The 14,474-nt window shown below is 45.8% G+C and overlaps 1 protein-coding gene across 8 annotated transcripts in view; it reads left to right on the plus strand.

The window, feature by feature from the left end:
• The window catches only part of GPALPP1 (GPALPP motifs containing 1), a 71,771-nt gene that overhangs the window by 37,387 nt on the left and 19,910 nt on the right, over positions 1-14,474 (plus strand). For 6 of the 8 annotated variants that reach the window (XR_015253055.1, XR_015253057.1, XR_015253067.1 and 3 more), the window contains 2 exons: positions 7,351-7,647; positions 9,822-9,927. The gene's annotated coding sequence lies outside the window, so the exon portion shown is untranslated. The remainder of the gene's footprint in view (positions 1-7,350; positions 7,648-9,821; positions 9,928-14,474) is intronic. The other 2 variants (XR_015253066.1, XR_015253062.1) reach the window with 2 other exon arrangements.

A 14,474-nucleotide genomic window follows, 5' to 3' on the forward strand; every position in this document is an offset into this window, starting at 1 on the left:
TTTTGTGCATCTCTGCTCACTCACACACCCCACCTTCTGCCCAGGGAACAACCTGGTCCTTCCAAGAGGTGCCTACCAACTCAGCCAATGGTGCTGTGCTGGATTGACTCTACTACTGACACCTTCTCAGGTTTTCCCACCAGCACTGTCTTTGTACCTGCTTCTGACCACAGAGTAGCAAGCATATGAGCCCAGATAAAGGTGGGTGTTACTACATTTTGTACTCCAGTTTATTTTGAAGACAGAATCCCCTGCTTAATGGAATATTGTCTTTATTTCATCCTTCATCTTTGAGGGACCGGTTCTTTGAACATCCAGCTCAAAAAGGCGCTCCGGTTTCACAGCTTCCCCGGCTTCCCCAGCTGGTGGGTCCCTCCCTCTGTCATGGTCCCATTTGCTTTTTTATTACCGGGATCTATTCACCTGTTTTGCCCCTTCCCCACACCGCATGGTGAACTCTGTGAAGGCAATATCCTCTTCTTTCTTAGTACTATTTCTAGGGCCTAGCCAAAACGTAATGGATACCCTGTAACTTTGTGAGAAGGAAGGAGAGAAGGATGGATACGTGAATCCATGGAGGAAGACAATTTTTCCTTCCTAGATACTAACAGGAAAACATTGGGGGGTGGCGGGGGGAGCGGTTCCTACAGGATAAGGTAGAGCTAGAAATGTTAGAGATGCCACAAGGAGGCACTAGAATTCCACCTGGGCTCCCTCTGTCAAGAAAAGCCAGCTCCAATGACAGTGTCTTGACCTGGACTGGTGCCTTGTAACAGATGCCTGCCTGGTTGAGCCAAAATGGTCCAAGAGAGATGATTCGAAATGAGGAGCATGGGGGAAATCAACACAAGAAGGCTACAGCGCTGTCATGGCAGAGAGATGAATTGGTCACTCTAAAGGGACTCTAATGTGGAAGAATTCCCCCTCCACCTCTGGCCAACGTCCCCTCTGCCCCCAGGGAGCCAGATCCAGACAAGAGCGTATTGTTCCCTTACCCCAGTTTTCCTCCTCCACTAATTAAGCAAAATGCTCAGGCTCATAATATAGGGATATCTTTCTACCGCCACAATAGGTCCCCATTGAATCCTTTCTTCCTCATTCAATGATAGATTGCAACTGTCGCAAATATTATTACCATTTCCCCCTTTCCTTCCCAAGAGGTCACTGAAACTTTCATCTCAGACCTTCGGACCCTAGATTTCTGTGTAGGCTGGCGAGAGAGGGAAAAAAAAAAATCCTTTGAAATTTCACATATATCTAACTCCTGCAAGGGACTGGGAAATGTAACCATGGAAACCAGAGCATGCCTGTAACCATGGAGACCCATTTAAACCAGCTGGGCCATTACCGTCTAGAAGCTGGTGGGGCTTGGCTGTTAGAAGGATAGTTAATATGGTCGAGTGATTTCAATTGTTTAGGTGAGAATTTTACAGATATTTTAAGCAATTTCTAGGTAGTGCCAATACTTTAAAATGTTCGAGAAAAAGCCTCTGTTAGACTAATTTCTAAAGGATCCTCCAAATGTCTTCTCCGCCCTCTTACCACACCTCCAGAGCCATCATTTAATCAGACATTCATTCAGCAAACACATGCTAATCACCATGGTGTGCTGGGCACTCTGCTGGATCCCACCATATATGTATCCCAGATAATATACTCTGTCTGTTCCATCAGCTTTAATGCTGAGCCAAGTCCTTGAATAAAGGGTCTATTTATCAAAAGCCTTCTTTACCACAATGCATCAGAATTTGGCTTTGTGGGAAGGCTGGGTGGCTCAGTCAGTTAAGCACCAGAGTTCAGCTCAGGTCATGATCTCAAGGTTCGTGGGTTTGAGCCCCACATCAGGCTCTCTGCTTTCAGTGCTGAGCGCACTTCCTATCCTCTCTGTCCCTTGCTCGCTTTCTCTCTCTCAAAAATAAATGAACATTGGGCGCCTGGGTGGCCCAGTCGGTTAAGTGTCTGACCTCGGCTCAGGTCATGACCTCACAGTTCGTGAGTTTGAGCCCTGCGTTGGGCTGTCTGCTGTCAGCACGGACCCCACTTCCGACCGATCCTCTGTCCCCCCCTCTCTCTGCCCCTTCCCCACTTGCCCTCCCCCATAAATAAATAAATAAACAAACAAACAAACAAGCATTGTGTTTCCAGTGAGATGTGAACTAGCCTTTTGTCACTTGGAGGAAACTTCCACTAGCCATTGTCACAGAAGTGCTTCACAAAGCCAGATCCTTCTGTCTGTCCTATGTCTTTCGTTCTTGCCCTGCACCACGGATAACCCCATCGCTGCCTGGCAACCACAGCTTCTAGAGCCTGGTGACAGTTTGGTTTGTGAGCTGCTTCGTGGTGTGTTGTGTACCCCGTTGTGGTTAAAAGACAGAGCTGGAGTCAAATCACTTGTTCCTGCCAGCTTACCGGTGTGTGACCCTAGGCAAGTCACTGGAATTCTCTGAACCTCAAGCGTCCTCTCTAGGAACAGAAAACAAAGCCTGTCCCTTTAGGTTGTTTGGGGACAAGGTCACACAGGCTAACAGTTTTATCTCCTGGTCTTAGCTGCATCCCCCAGTATCACTCAGCAAACTTTTAAACTTTCACGTTCTTCGGCCCCTATTTTACTCAACAGCCGGTCCAAATCTTTACAACCTCCAACCGTGCACCAGAGACCTTTTGGCTCAGCAGATAGCGATGGTGACAATGACAGCAGTAACAACAGCTGTTACACGCCGCCTGTTGTACACCTGTTCTAAGCCCTTCGCATATTGTAACTCATTTGATTCTCACAGCAATCCATTGCGGATTCTTGTCCTATCCGTTAGGCAGATGAGGAAACTGAGGCACATGGTGTCCGGGCGTTTGCTTCTCAGGGTCATAAGCTAGTGAACGGCAGGAAGAGAACGTGAACTCCAGCCGTGCCTCCGGAGTCTGCCCTCTCCACCATTATGTGGTAGCTGCCCTCTCTCCAGTGACTGTGCCAGGCCCTGGCTCACTGGGAATAGAGTCCATGGGCGCAGACCTCAGATGTCTCCTGTTCAACCCCTGCACTCGCCACACTACCCACATCTTCCTCAGCACCTGTCCCGACAGCCTTCCTCAATGTTTCTGAGGAAAGGATCAGCCTTCCTCTAATCGTCCACCCGCCCCGCCTCAAGTTCCTTGCTCCCCTGATTACTCCCCTTTTCCTAACCCCCAGTCCTTCCTCTCATCTGGCGCTTGCCTCTCAGTGGGTGGGTCAGTCCAAGGCTCTCTTCTCTTATTAACAAAAAAAGAAAATGTGTCTCTCTCTGCTTGTCATCCTCTCCTTATACAGCCAAGCTCCTGGAAAGTTTCTACCTCGTCTAGGCTTCCTGACTCAACGCTCTACTGAAACTGCTCTCCCAGTGGCCCCTCAAACTTCTAGAATAAAGCACCTTGTTAAGGTGCTGATCCTGTTCATCCCTTGTTATATTCCTTACATCTGGAGGTCTTTAACCTCTGTCACCTCTCTCTGGGGACTGTCCATGTCATGTCTGTATATTTAGCCATACCTTTTTCTGAATCTCAGAGCAGTTAATGAAAATGAAGGTGGATCATTGTGACCTAGAGGATCCTCAGGCTCCTCATGGTCGAAGGCCCACTGCCATCCACCCAGGAGGCCATCCCCAAACCGGAAGTCGTCCTCCAGTCCTCGCCTCTCACCCATCTCACCAGGACCTCTTACATGTATATCTTAAATATCTCTTCTTTCTGTTCCTCGTCTCATCCCCTCCACCATTGCCTTGGGCCGGGTCCTCATCCTTTGCCGCCATATTAAAGTCACCTCCCTACCTTATGCCTCAAGTATAATGATATCAGCAAGGTCTTTCTAATATCAATCCATTGTTCAAAGTTCCTCAAGGATCCTCAATGACAACGTAATGAAAACGAATTCCTTATGCCTAACAAGGGAGGCCCTTCATGACCCTCCCTCTCTCCAATCTCATCGGTTGTCTCTCTGCGCCCCTAACCTCTGCCTTTCTAGCTCTGTGGCTACAATGCTGAACTCCAAATGTAGTAATGGCCCCAGGCATTTCACACACACTTCCTTGCTTGGCGCATTCCACCCATTCTTTCTAGAACTGCTTTCTCAATTTGTTTATCACCACCATCAACATGAGAAAGCACCTGCCAAATGCTGTCAATAACTGAACAAAAAGAGTTGACCATGCAGCAGACTAGCGCCACAGGGATGCATTAGTACAGACACCCATGTGTATGACCTAACCCAGTGGCACAGAGACATCCCCAATTCACACACCAGGTGACGGGTTGTACTCGGTGATTTCTAGGGTCTCTTCAAATTCTGACATTCTGTGAACAAAGGCATGAAACCAAGACATCCAGTCAAATCAACCACCACACGAGCGCCTATTATGTGCAAGTTGTTTCACTAAATGCTATCATAAGTGGGTAAGAATAAACCCCGGTATTTAGATCAAAGATAAATCTAATTAAAGGCCATTTACATGTGAGATCGGGGTGGTCAAACAGGGAAAGACAAAGGAGGGAGCTCATTCCAGTGTTCGGCTAACACTTGTTAGGGCCCAGCTCCGCCAGGTTCCATGTCAGGAGCTGGGGCAAAACAACAAAAGCATGTGCTTGCTGCCCTCAGTGCCTGGCCTCGTGAGGCAGACAGACATCTAGCCATCAAACACAAAAGGCAGGGGGGAAATGGTGTGATTGCTTCTTCCTAGAGAGAGAGAGAGAACACAGGATGGGGCATAGACCGGAAATAAATTTCCCAGGTGTGGCATTTGGTATGGCTCTTAAGGGGCTAATGAGTTTTTTCAAGTGGGGAAGGGAGAGTTCCACAGCGAGAGAACAGAATGAACAGAAGAAGCACATAGAGTTCGCAGCTGTGGCGCCTTGGAAACCATTGATTTTCTCCAGGACGCGCACAGCAACAGCTGAGCAACTTGCTCCGAACTCCAGGGGCTCCTCCTCCGGGGCCCGAGTGGAGGGGTAGCGTGTAGTCCTGTGTGGCTGGAGAACACAACATTGGTTGCAAAGCAGGGAAATACAGCAGGGTCACAAAAAAGCCAACACAAATTTCTCGGGTATGCAGAAGGAAAAGCAATTTTGAATTTAATCTCTCACTGATCTAGCCTTCCTTCTCTGCCCTACCCACACCTTTGCCAAGAACAGAAGTAACTAAGTAGCTGATACAATAATTTCACCATCCATGTAGGTAACATGTGTCTCTCAGTGGCTCACCTTGCCCTCTGCTTCTCTATCCAACAGAGCGCTGAGGGCTATGGTTTTTACAACCCCATGATGTCCAAAAAGAGTTGGGGTCTTTTTTTTTTTTAATTTTTTGATACATTGATTTATTTTTGAGAGACAGAGAGAGATAGAACACAAGTGAGGGAGGGGCAGAGAGAGAAGGAGACACAGAATCCGAAGCAGGCTCCAGGCTCTGAGCTGTCAGCACAGAGCCCGACGCGGGGCTCGAACCCACAAACTGCAAGATCATGACCTGAGCTGAAGTCTGACGCTCAACTGACTGAGCCACCCTGGCGCCCCAAGAGTTGGGGTCTTAAGAAGCTATGATAGCACCTCTTTCCCCTTGGGTGCTGCCTGCCATGCTGACATTTGAGGCTGAAAGTCCATGGTTACTCTGGTCTAACTTAGCCGGACCCAGCCAGCCAGCAGCACTCTCAACTCTGGGCCCCCCACACTCAGAGGTCTGGGATTTCCAATCAAGTCTGGCTTGGGTGCTCTTCCCTACACAGGTCTTCGCTGTAGAACAACCTCCTCACCACATCTTGAGCTCCTCAGCTAAACTCTACATTTCACCTGTGCCACACTGGAATCAAGGACATCTCTGGCCATTAACTCTCAGAGATCCCCGATCCTTAAGCAAGATGAATAGTTGCACCCAGGAGCAATTCAAAATATTTACATTTCTTAAATGTTTGTTTACTTATTTTGAGAGAGAGAGAGAGAGCATGAGCAGGGGAGGGGCAGAGAGAGAGGAAGAGAGAGAATCCCAAGGAGAGATGTCAACACAGAGCCCGATGCGGGGCTCAATCCCACGAACCACGAGATCATGACCTGAGCCAAAACCAAGAGTCAGACGTTCAACTGACTGAGCCACACAGGCGCCCCGCAACTCAAAATATTTCAAAGCCCTTGAAGAGATATCTGCACCCTCATGTTCATAGCGTTTTTCACTACAGCCAAGATGTGGAAGGGACCCAAGTGTCCATGGATGGATGAATGAATAAGGAAAATGTGGTATGTACATACAATGGCATGTAATTCAGCCTTTAAAAGGAAGAAGATCCTGTCAGGTGCTGCAAAATGAATAAACATTTAGGGTATCGTGCTAAGTAAGACAAATGCAAAAGGACAAATACTCTAGGTTTCTACTTACACGAGTTCTCTAGAGCAGTCAGATTCACAGAAACAGAAAGGGGCTGGAGGAAGAAGGAAAAGGGGACTTTTCTTTAATAGATACAGAGTTTCAGATTTGCAAGACTAGTAAATTCTGGAGATCTGCTGTACAACGATGTGAGTACTTAATACTACGGAACTACACTTAAAAAGGTTAAGATGCTAGGGGCACCTGGGTGGCTCAGTCGGTTAAGCGTCCGACTTCGGCTCAGGTCATGATCTCGCGGTTTGTGAGCTCGAGCCCCACGTCGGGCTCTGTGCTGACACCTCAGAGCCTGGAGCCTGCTTCCGATTCTGTGTCTCCCTCTGTCTCTGCTCCTCCCCTGTTTGCCCTGTCTCTCAATAATAAATAAACGTTAAAAAAAAAATTTTTTTTTAAAAGGCTAAGATGCTAAATTTTATGTTATGTGGGTTTTTTTTTTACCACAATAAAAAACCCCAAAATATTTTTTAAAAATTTAATGTTTATTTATTTTTGAGAGAGAGAGACACACACAAAGCACAAATGGGGGAGGGGGCGAGAGAGAGAGAGAGAGAGAGAGAGAGGGGGAGACACAGAATCCCCAAGCAGGCTTTACCAGGAACGGTGAGATCATGACCTGAGCCAAAGTCGGATGCTTAACCGACCGAGCCATGCAAGTGCCCTCAAACCAAAACATTTTAAAAACCAGTAAAGCATAAACACCACACAATCCAAATTGGACACTGGTGTTTACTAACCGGATCAGGCAATCAGAATGGGCTGTGAACCACCAGGACAGCTCCACCAGCGCAGACTGGCACAGGAGCACCGTCGAAGGCCTCCGGCCCCCGCAACTTACCTACATTCCATCTCCTGTCCAAACCCATTCCCGCCACCCTCCTCTCCTATCTCCCGCACCTCTTGTTTTCCTCTCCATAATTTCTCATGCCTGAGAAGACTTTTCTTTCATTTATCGCTCATAGTTTTTAGGTGCAAGGCACAGAACCAACTCTGGCAGAGTGAAGGGGCAAAGGGACTCATCAGAAGGCACTGGAGAGCCGGCAGGATCCCTGGGAGAGCCAGAAGCAGGCGCCGAGGCTCTGCAGTGGGGAACAACGCTCACAACAAGGCTTTAGAAACACTGCTGTTGCTATGGACACTGGACCCCGCAGGTTCCTCCACTGACAACACTGGACACCGTATGCAGCCAAGGTCCCTGTCATCACCCAACACCAGAACACCTGCTTCTTCCAAGTCCCAGCTTCCTAATCAATGTCAAGGTACATGTATATATCTGACTGGCACATGCCTCACTTATATTCAAGGGAAGCTAGGAAAGCAAGTATCTGTGATAGTCTCGTTTCTTTTTTTAAAGTTTATCTATTTATTTTTGAGAGACACAGAGAGAGCACAAGCAGGGGAGGGGCAGAGACAGAGGGGGACAGAGGATCCGAAGCGGGCCTCTGCTCTCTGACAGCAGAGAGCCCAGTGCAGCGCTTGAACCCACAAACCGTGAGATCATGACCTGAGCTGAAGTCAGAGGCTTAACCAACTGAGTCACCCAGGCGCCCTGTGTCTGATATTTTCTGATTCCATAGCGGGTGTGGTCTCTGGTCAAAGAGAGAAAAGGGCTTCAAAGTTTGTACAGTCAGTATGACTATCATGCTATAGACTCCCCTCACATCTTATTTTCCTACTTTATGGTATTATTTGCCTCTCTGTCCTGGAAATTAGGCTTGCCAGGCTTAGCAAATAAAAATACAAGATGCCCAGTTAAATTTGAATTTCAGATAAACAAATAATTTTTTAGTGTCAGTATGTCCCGTACAGTATTTGGAACACATTTATGTTTAAAAACTTTTCGGGGCGCCTGGGTGGCTCAGTCGGTTAAGCGGCTGACTTCGGCTCAGGTCACGATCTCGCGGTCCGTGAGTTCGAGCCCCGCGTCAGGCTCTGGGCTGATGGCTCAGAGCCTGGAGCCTGTTTCTGATTCTGTGTCTCCCTCTCTCTCTGCCCCTCCCCCATTCATGTTCTGTCTCTCTCTGTCTCAAAAATAAATAAAAAGTTTAAAAAAAATTAAAAAAAAAAAACTTTTCATCATTTGCCTGAAATTTAACAGGGCAACCTGCATTTTATCTAGCAACCATCCTTGGGGTTCTTTTCTATATGACCCTACACTTTGCTACACTATACCAGGGCCTGGTTCCTAGGTACGCTAAAGATGTTAGCGTGCAAAATCCATATCCAAGACAGGCCTGACTGCCTAATCCTGGTTTTAAATGCCAAAAAATGGAAATTACCCAGCCTTTCTCTTTGCACCCATAACAGATTTTCATCTCCTTCAAATCAGATACATGCCTAGAACCAACTAAGGGGAAAATTATGTCCTTGGGAAAGCAAAGGAGAGAAGCACATTAATATTCTAAAAACAATCACCCTGTTGCAGTAAGAAAAGGTGGAGTAAGCAATGCAGAAAGATGGGCTCTCTCAAATTCTAGGACCTCAAGCTGACTCTGACTCACATTTAACAGGGCTTTAATAGGAGGTGAAACTATAAAGCAATGAAACTGGTCTTCATGTGCTGTGTATGGAAATGCGTCTTGTGACTCAATGATTACTGCAGCTCTCACCTCCCACGTGGCAAGGTGGATCCGTTACCCAACTGTCAATTTGTTCCTTTGATGTGCAAAGCAAGGCAAATGATTTTCAAAGCCACCACATTTCCATTTCCATATATTACAGAAAATTACAGGACGATTTTGTAACGTTACCTAAAATCATAGATAATGCAAATAAGGGGCACAACTTTGTCAAATTCTTCTAAAGCAACACACACAAAGCTCATTCACTTGGGTCTCACTGAAAGAAAAAATTAGACCTTCCCAAACCAATGTCAGCTTTGTCTGGGCTGCCAGCTGAACCACAGTGGGATAGTTCCAAGCCCCCCCAAAATAAATGGTGTGTCTGAGGGCTGATGCACATGTTACAATATATTTTACTAGCCAGCCTGGGTCCTTGGGAAGAGAACTGATTTACGTATTTGCTTAAATTAAACCTTTTTTGCGATTCCTCTATTTCGGAGCTTTTTGCACGTTGTTCCCTCCTCCTAGAACCCTCTTCCTTGCTTCTTCTAGTGAATCCCTTAGACCTCTGCCTCGGGAAAAAGTCAATCTTCTGACCCCTCCGACGGGATCAGGACTCCTCTTTATAGCTTCCCAGTTTGCTCTACCATTGTATCACAGTTTATTAGGATATAGTTCTGAGAGTTGGGGGGTAGTGTCTTATCTCCTTGTCTTCCTCAGCAATGACAGTTTTAGCTGCTCATATACCAGCCCCAGACCATTTTTCCCAGCCTCCCTTGCAGCTAGGTGTGGCCATGTGACTAGCATCTAAGCTAATAGGAAAAGTTCACCTTCGAGTGAAGTCTCCCCTTTCCTTTTTCTCTCTCTCACAGGCTGGAAGGCAAGTAGGTGAATGGTCTTCACCCTTGCAGGGATAAAGGGATGAAAAGAACTTGAGTCTCCATCACCAAGAGCCATCAGACCAGCCCTCGACTGACGGTCAGGGTTATTACTTGAGAAGTTAAACCATTTTCTTATTTAAGTCACTGTTTTGTATCTCTTATTAAAGCAGCTAGCTATAACCAGCAAATGCAGAGTTGAACCCAGGGCCACGTGACCCCAGAGACCAAAACCTGAACCACCACAATATGATGTTTTTTGTTTTTTTCTTTAAATGTTTATTTAGTTTTGAAAGAGAGAGAGAGCGCGCGCACACACATGAGCAGGGAGGGGCAGAGAGAAAGGGGGACAGAGGATCCAAAGCAGGCCCCCCGCTGACAGCAGTGAGCCCAGTGCGGGGCTCAAACTCACAAACTGTGAGATCGTGACCCGAGCCAAAGTCTGCTCAACGGACTGAGCCACCCAGGCACCACAACAACATGGTGTGTTTCCACACCACCCACATACCTTATAATCATCTATCATACACCTTATGTTATATATCACAGATCATATAGTGGAACACTTTGACAGAGGTGGTTCTCACTTCCTGAATTTATATTAGATCCCAAAGTGAATAAAAGATGGGACTGTATTTTTTTTTTAATGTTTTTATTTATTTTTGAGACAGAGACAGGGCATGAGCAGGGGAGGGGCAGAGAGAGAGGGAGACACAGAATCCGAAGCAGGCTCCAGGCTCTGAGCTGTCAGCACAGAGCCCGACGCGGGGCTTGAACTCACGGACCGCGAGATCATGACCTGAGCCGAAGTCAGACGCTTAACCGACTGAGCCACCCAGGCGCCCCAAAAGATGGTACTTTAAAAGACTCTAGATAAGCAATTTGGCTCCCCACATGCCAGGCAGCAGGCCATTCCTCCAGTTAGGAGAGACGGGAAAGCCAGCCACGACCAAGAGTCTTCATGTCTCTTACGGGTCAATATTGCCTAAGGCTGTCTTGTCCCTCTGCCATTAACATGAGTTGATGGCCTCAGAGGTGAAGAACCCTTACCCAGGGAGGAGACTAGTTAGCTTTGACTGCATAATTTTGAACTTAATTTTTTTCTACGCCACACATAACTTTATGTAAATGCAAATCGTATGTGCTTTTATCATCTCTACTTTGTTACCTCCTTCCTGTCTTCTTCTTCTTCCTCCCCTCCGACACCAGACAGTCCCACAACAACTCACCCGACAACTATGCGTGCTCTCATGTTTTCCTCCATGCTCACAAAATTGGAAATAGAGATTTGAAGGCTTTTTAACTCTTCTTTTTTCCTTGCAAAAGTGGAACATATGTGTGTACATTATAGACACTTTTCTGCACCGTTCTCTCCTCACTCAACAACACTTCATGGAAATCTCTCCAAGTCCATTGATTTAGATTTAATTCAGCCTTGTTAATGCCTGGATAATAACCGATGGTGTTGTATACTATAAATTATTCAGTCACGGGCTTTGTTTCCAGCTTTTTGTCACAGCAAGGAATGCTGCAATAGCATCCATGTACATGTGTCTCCATGAACTCGTGGTTTTGCCTCCGTGGGATATTCCCAGGTATAGGCTTTCAAAAGATATATGAATTTTTAATTTTAATGAGTATTGTTTTCAGTTGCAATTGCTCGCTTCCCTAGAGCCATCTTTTTTTTCCCTCCCCTCCCTACAGGTCTCTTTCGCCACTTGCCTGTTATATCCTTCCTTTCTTTTATTTTCTGTAACTAAAAGGCTGACGTGTTTATTTTAGGTCAAATCTAATAGGCTAAAATGTAAACTACTTGTGCTAATCTACGAAAATACAATAAGTGTTATTTCTAAAATTCATCAGCAGGGGCGCCTGGGTGGCGCAGTCGGTTAAGCGTCCGACTTCAGCCAGGTCACGATCTCGCGGTCCGTGAGTTCGAGCCCCGCGTCAGGCTCTGGGCTGATGGCTCAGAGCCTGGAGCCTGTTTCCGATTCTGTGTCTCCCTCTCTCTCTGCCCCTCCCCCGTTCATGCTCTGTCTCTCTCTGTCCCAAAAATAAATAAATGTTGAAAAAAAAATTTAAATAAATAAATAAATAAATAAAATTCATCAGCATATTAAAAGGCTCAAAAGGGAGAATCCCTCCTCTGCAAGGGACAGAGTGATTAAGAATGTAGCTATAGGTATGGGCCGCCTGGGTGGCTCAGTTGGTTGGCTGAGCATCTGACTCTTGATTTTGGCTCAGTTGGTTGGTTGAGCATCTGACTCTTGATTTTGGCTCAGTTGGTTGGTTGAGCGTCTGACTCTTGATTTTGGCTCAGGTCATGAGATAGAGGCTTGAATCAGACTCCACCCTGAATGTGAAGCCTGCTTGGGATTCCCTCTCTCCCTCTCTCTCTGCCCCCCGCCCCCCCCCCTTTCTCTCTCTCTCAAAATAAATAAGCATAAAAAAAAAAAAGAATGTGGCTCTAGGTATGTAACGTGATACTCATTTTTCCTCTCTTTCTATATTTAATCAAGATACGTGTTCACAAATGCCGAAGTACTATGACAACTAAATATTATCGGTAGCAAACTAAGCAGTAATCTGCCAATGCTTCTTAGGTAATTCGTTATATGGGGTATTGCTTTCCTAAGGCATAACCTGTCCCCCAAATCCCACTCCCAGGACTATTAATGCCTTTGACAAGTATTTGTGAAGTTACTGCTACATGCTAGGCACTGTGCTAAATCATGGGCACATAGCAGTGAATAAGATCCTACTGGGACAAGATCCCACTCTTACAGAGCTTATCTTCTAGCTGAAGAGAAAGATGTTAAACAACTAATTACACATGTGTTTGGATAATATTTTTTTAAGTTTTTATTTATTCACTTAAGTAATCTCTACACCCAATGTGGGGCTCGAACTCACAACCCCAAGATCTAGGGTCGCATGCTCTTCCCATTGAGCCAGCCAGGCGCCCCTGAATAATATTTTTATTCTGATAAAATATGCATAACATAAAAATTATTTAAGCCACTATACTGTGTCTCGTATTAAAGTTGCCTGTATCCAATGAATACAGATTTAAACATTTTTAAGTATACAGTTCAGTGGCATTAGGTACATCCACATGGCTGTGCAACCGTCAGCAACTTCCAGCTCCAAGTAACTCTTTTCATCTTGCAAAACTGTAACTCTGTACCCATTAACTACTAACCCCATCCCCTCCTCCCCAGCCCTTGGCAACCACCATCCTGCTTTTTGTCTCTATGAATTTGAGCGCACTCGTGTAAGTGCATCATACAGTGTGTCCTTTTTGTGACTGGCTTACTTCACTTATTATAATCCTGTCAAGGTTCATCTAGGTTGTAGCATGTGACAGAATTGCCGTTTTTTTTTTTAAGGCTAAACAAATCTTATTCTCTGTACAGACCATATTGTGTTTATCTGTTCAGTAGTGGACACCTGTGTTGCTTCCACCTTTGGATACTTTTAAACTTTCTTTTCTTGTCTTCTCTTTTTAAACTTTCCTTTCCCCTCTCCTTTCCTTTCCTTTCCTTTCCTTTCCTTTCCTTTCCTTTCCTTTCCTTTCTAAGAAGCTTAAGCTTCTCACTAGACTGGTAAAGATTGGAAAATTATTTCTCCCACATAACTTTGACTGCTCATTCCCAGACGGAGTAAATATGTGTGTGTGTGTGTGTGTGTGTGTGTGTGTGAATACTATTTTAAAAATATTAACCAGGGGGCACTTGGGTGGCTCAGTCAGTTAAGTGTCCGACTCTTCGTTTTGGCTCAGGTCATGATCTCACAGTTCATGAGTTTGAGCCCCACGTCAGCTCTGTGCTGACGGCTCAGAGCCTGGAGCCTGCTAAGGATTCTGTGTCTCCCTCTCTCTCTGCCCCTCCCCTGCTGTCACTCTGTCTCTCTCCATCTCTCAAAAATGAATAAACATTAAAAGAAATAATAATAAAAGAAATAAAATAGTGAAACTGTGTTCATTGTCCCAGAGGAGGTGTGGCAGGGCAAAAAGCTTTTCCAAGGGTTTCTCTGGCTGCTGTTGCCCAAGAACCTAGGTAGTTAAGGAAATAGAACCAGATAGGACTCTAGGTATCTTAACAGTCAGCTTCATGGACAGATAACAGTAAGACAAAATGGTCACCCTCTAATAACTTCTTTTCCTCCTCTTCTCCCTTCAACTACAGAAACTTACTCCTGGGGGGCCTGGGTGGCTCAGTCGGTTAGGCGTCCAACTTCGGCTCAGGTCATGATCTCACGGTTTGAGCCTCATGTCGGGCTCTGTGCTGACACCTCAGAGCCTGGAGCCTGCTTCGGATTCTGTCTCTCTCTTCAGATTCTGTTCCTCCCCCACTCATGCTCTGTCTCTCAAAAATAAATAAACGTTTAAAAAAATTTTTTTAAAGAGAAACTTAATCCTACATCTATATAGAACCCTTTGCAACCTCAAATTGACTGAAATTATATTTCTACCACCATGGTTGAATGTATAAATTAAATTACATTTCTTGCTCACCTAAGCTGTGGACTAGGATCTCTGCACAGTGAATGGTGTAATTACGGTGCTGTTACATGCTGTCAGAGAAGGGCTATTTTCTAGCTCCAAACTCATATCCAATGAGATTCTAGGACAGGGACCTCATATGG

Source organism: Puma concolor, chromosome A1 (assembly GCF_028749965.1).
Source record: "Puma concolor isolate L17-30 chromosome A1, mPumCon1.1.hap2, whole genome shotgun sequence".
Lineage (NCBI taxonomy): Eukaryota > Metazoa > Chordata > Mammalia > Carnivora > Felidae > Puma > Puma concolor.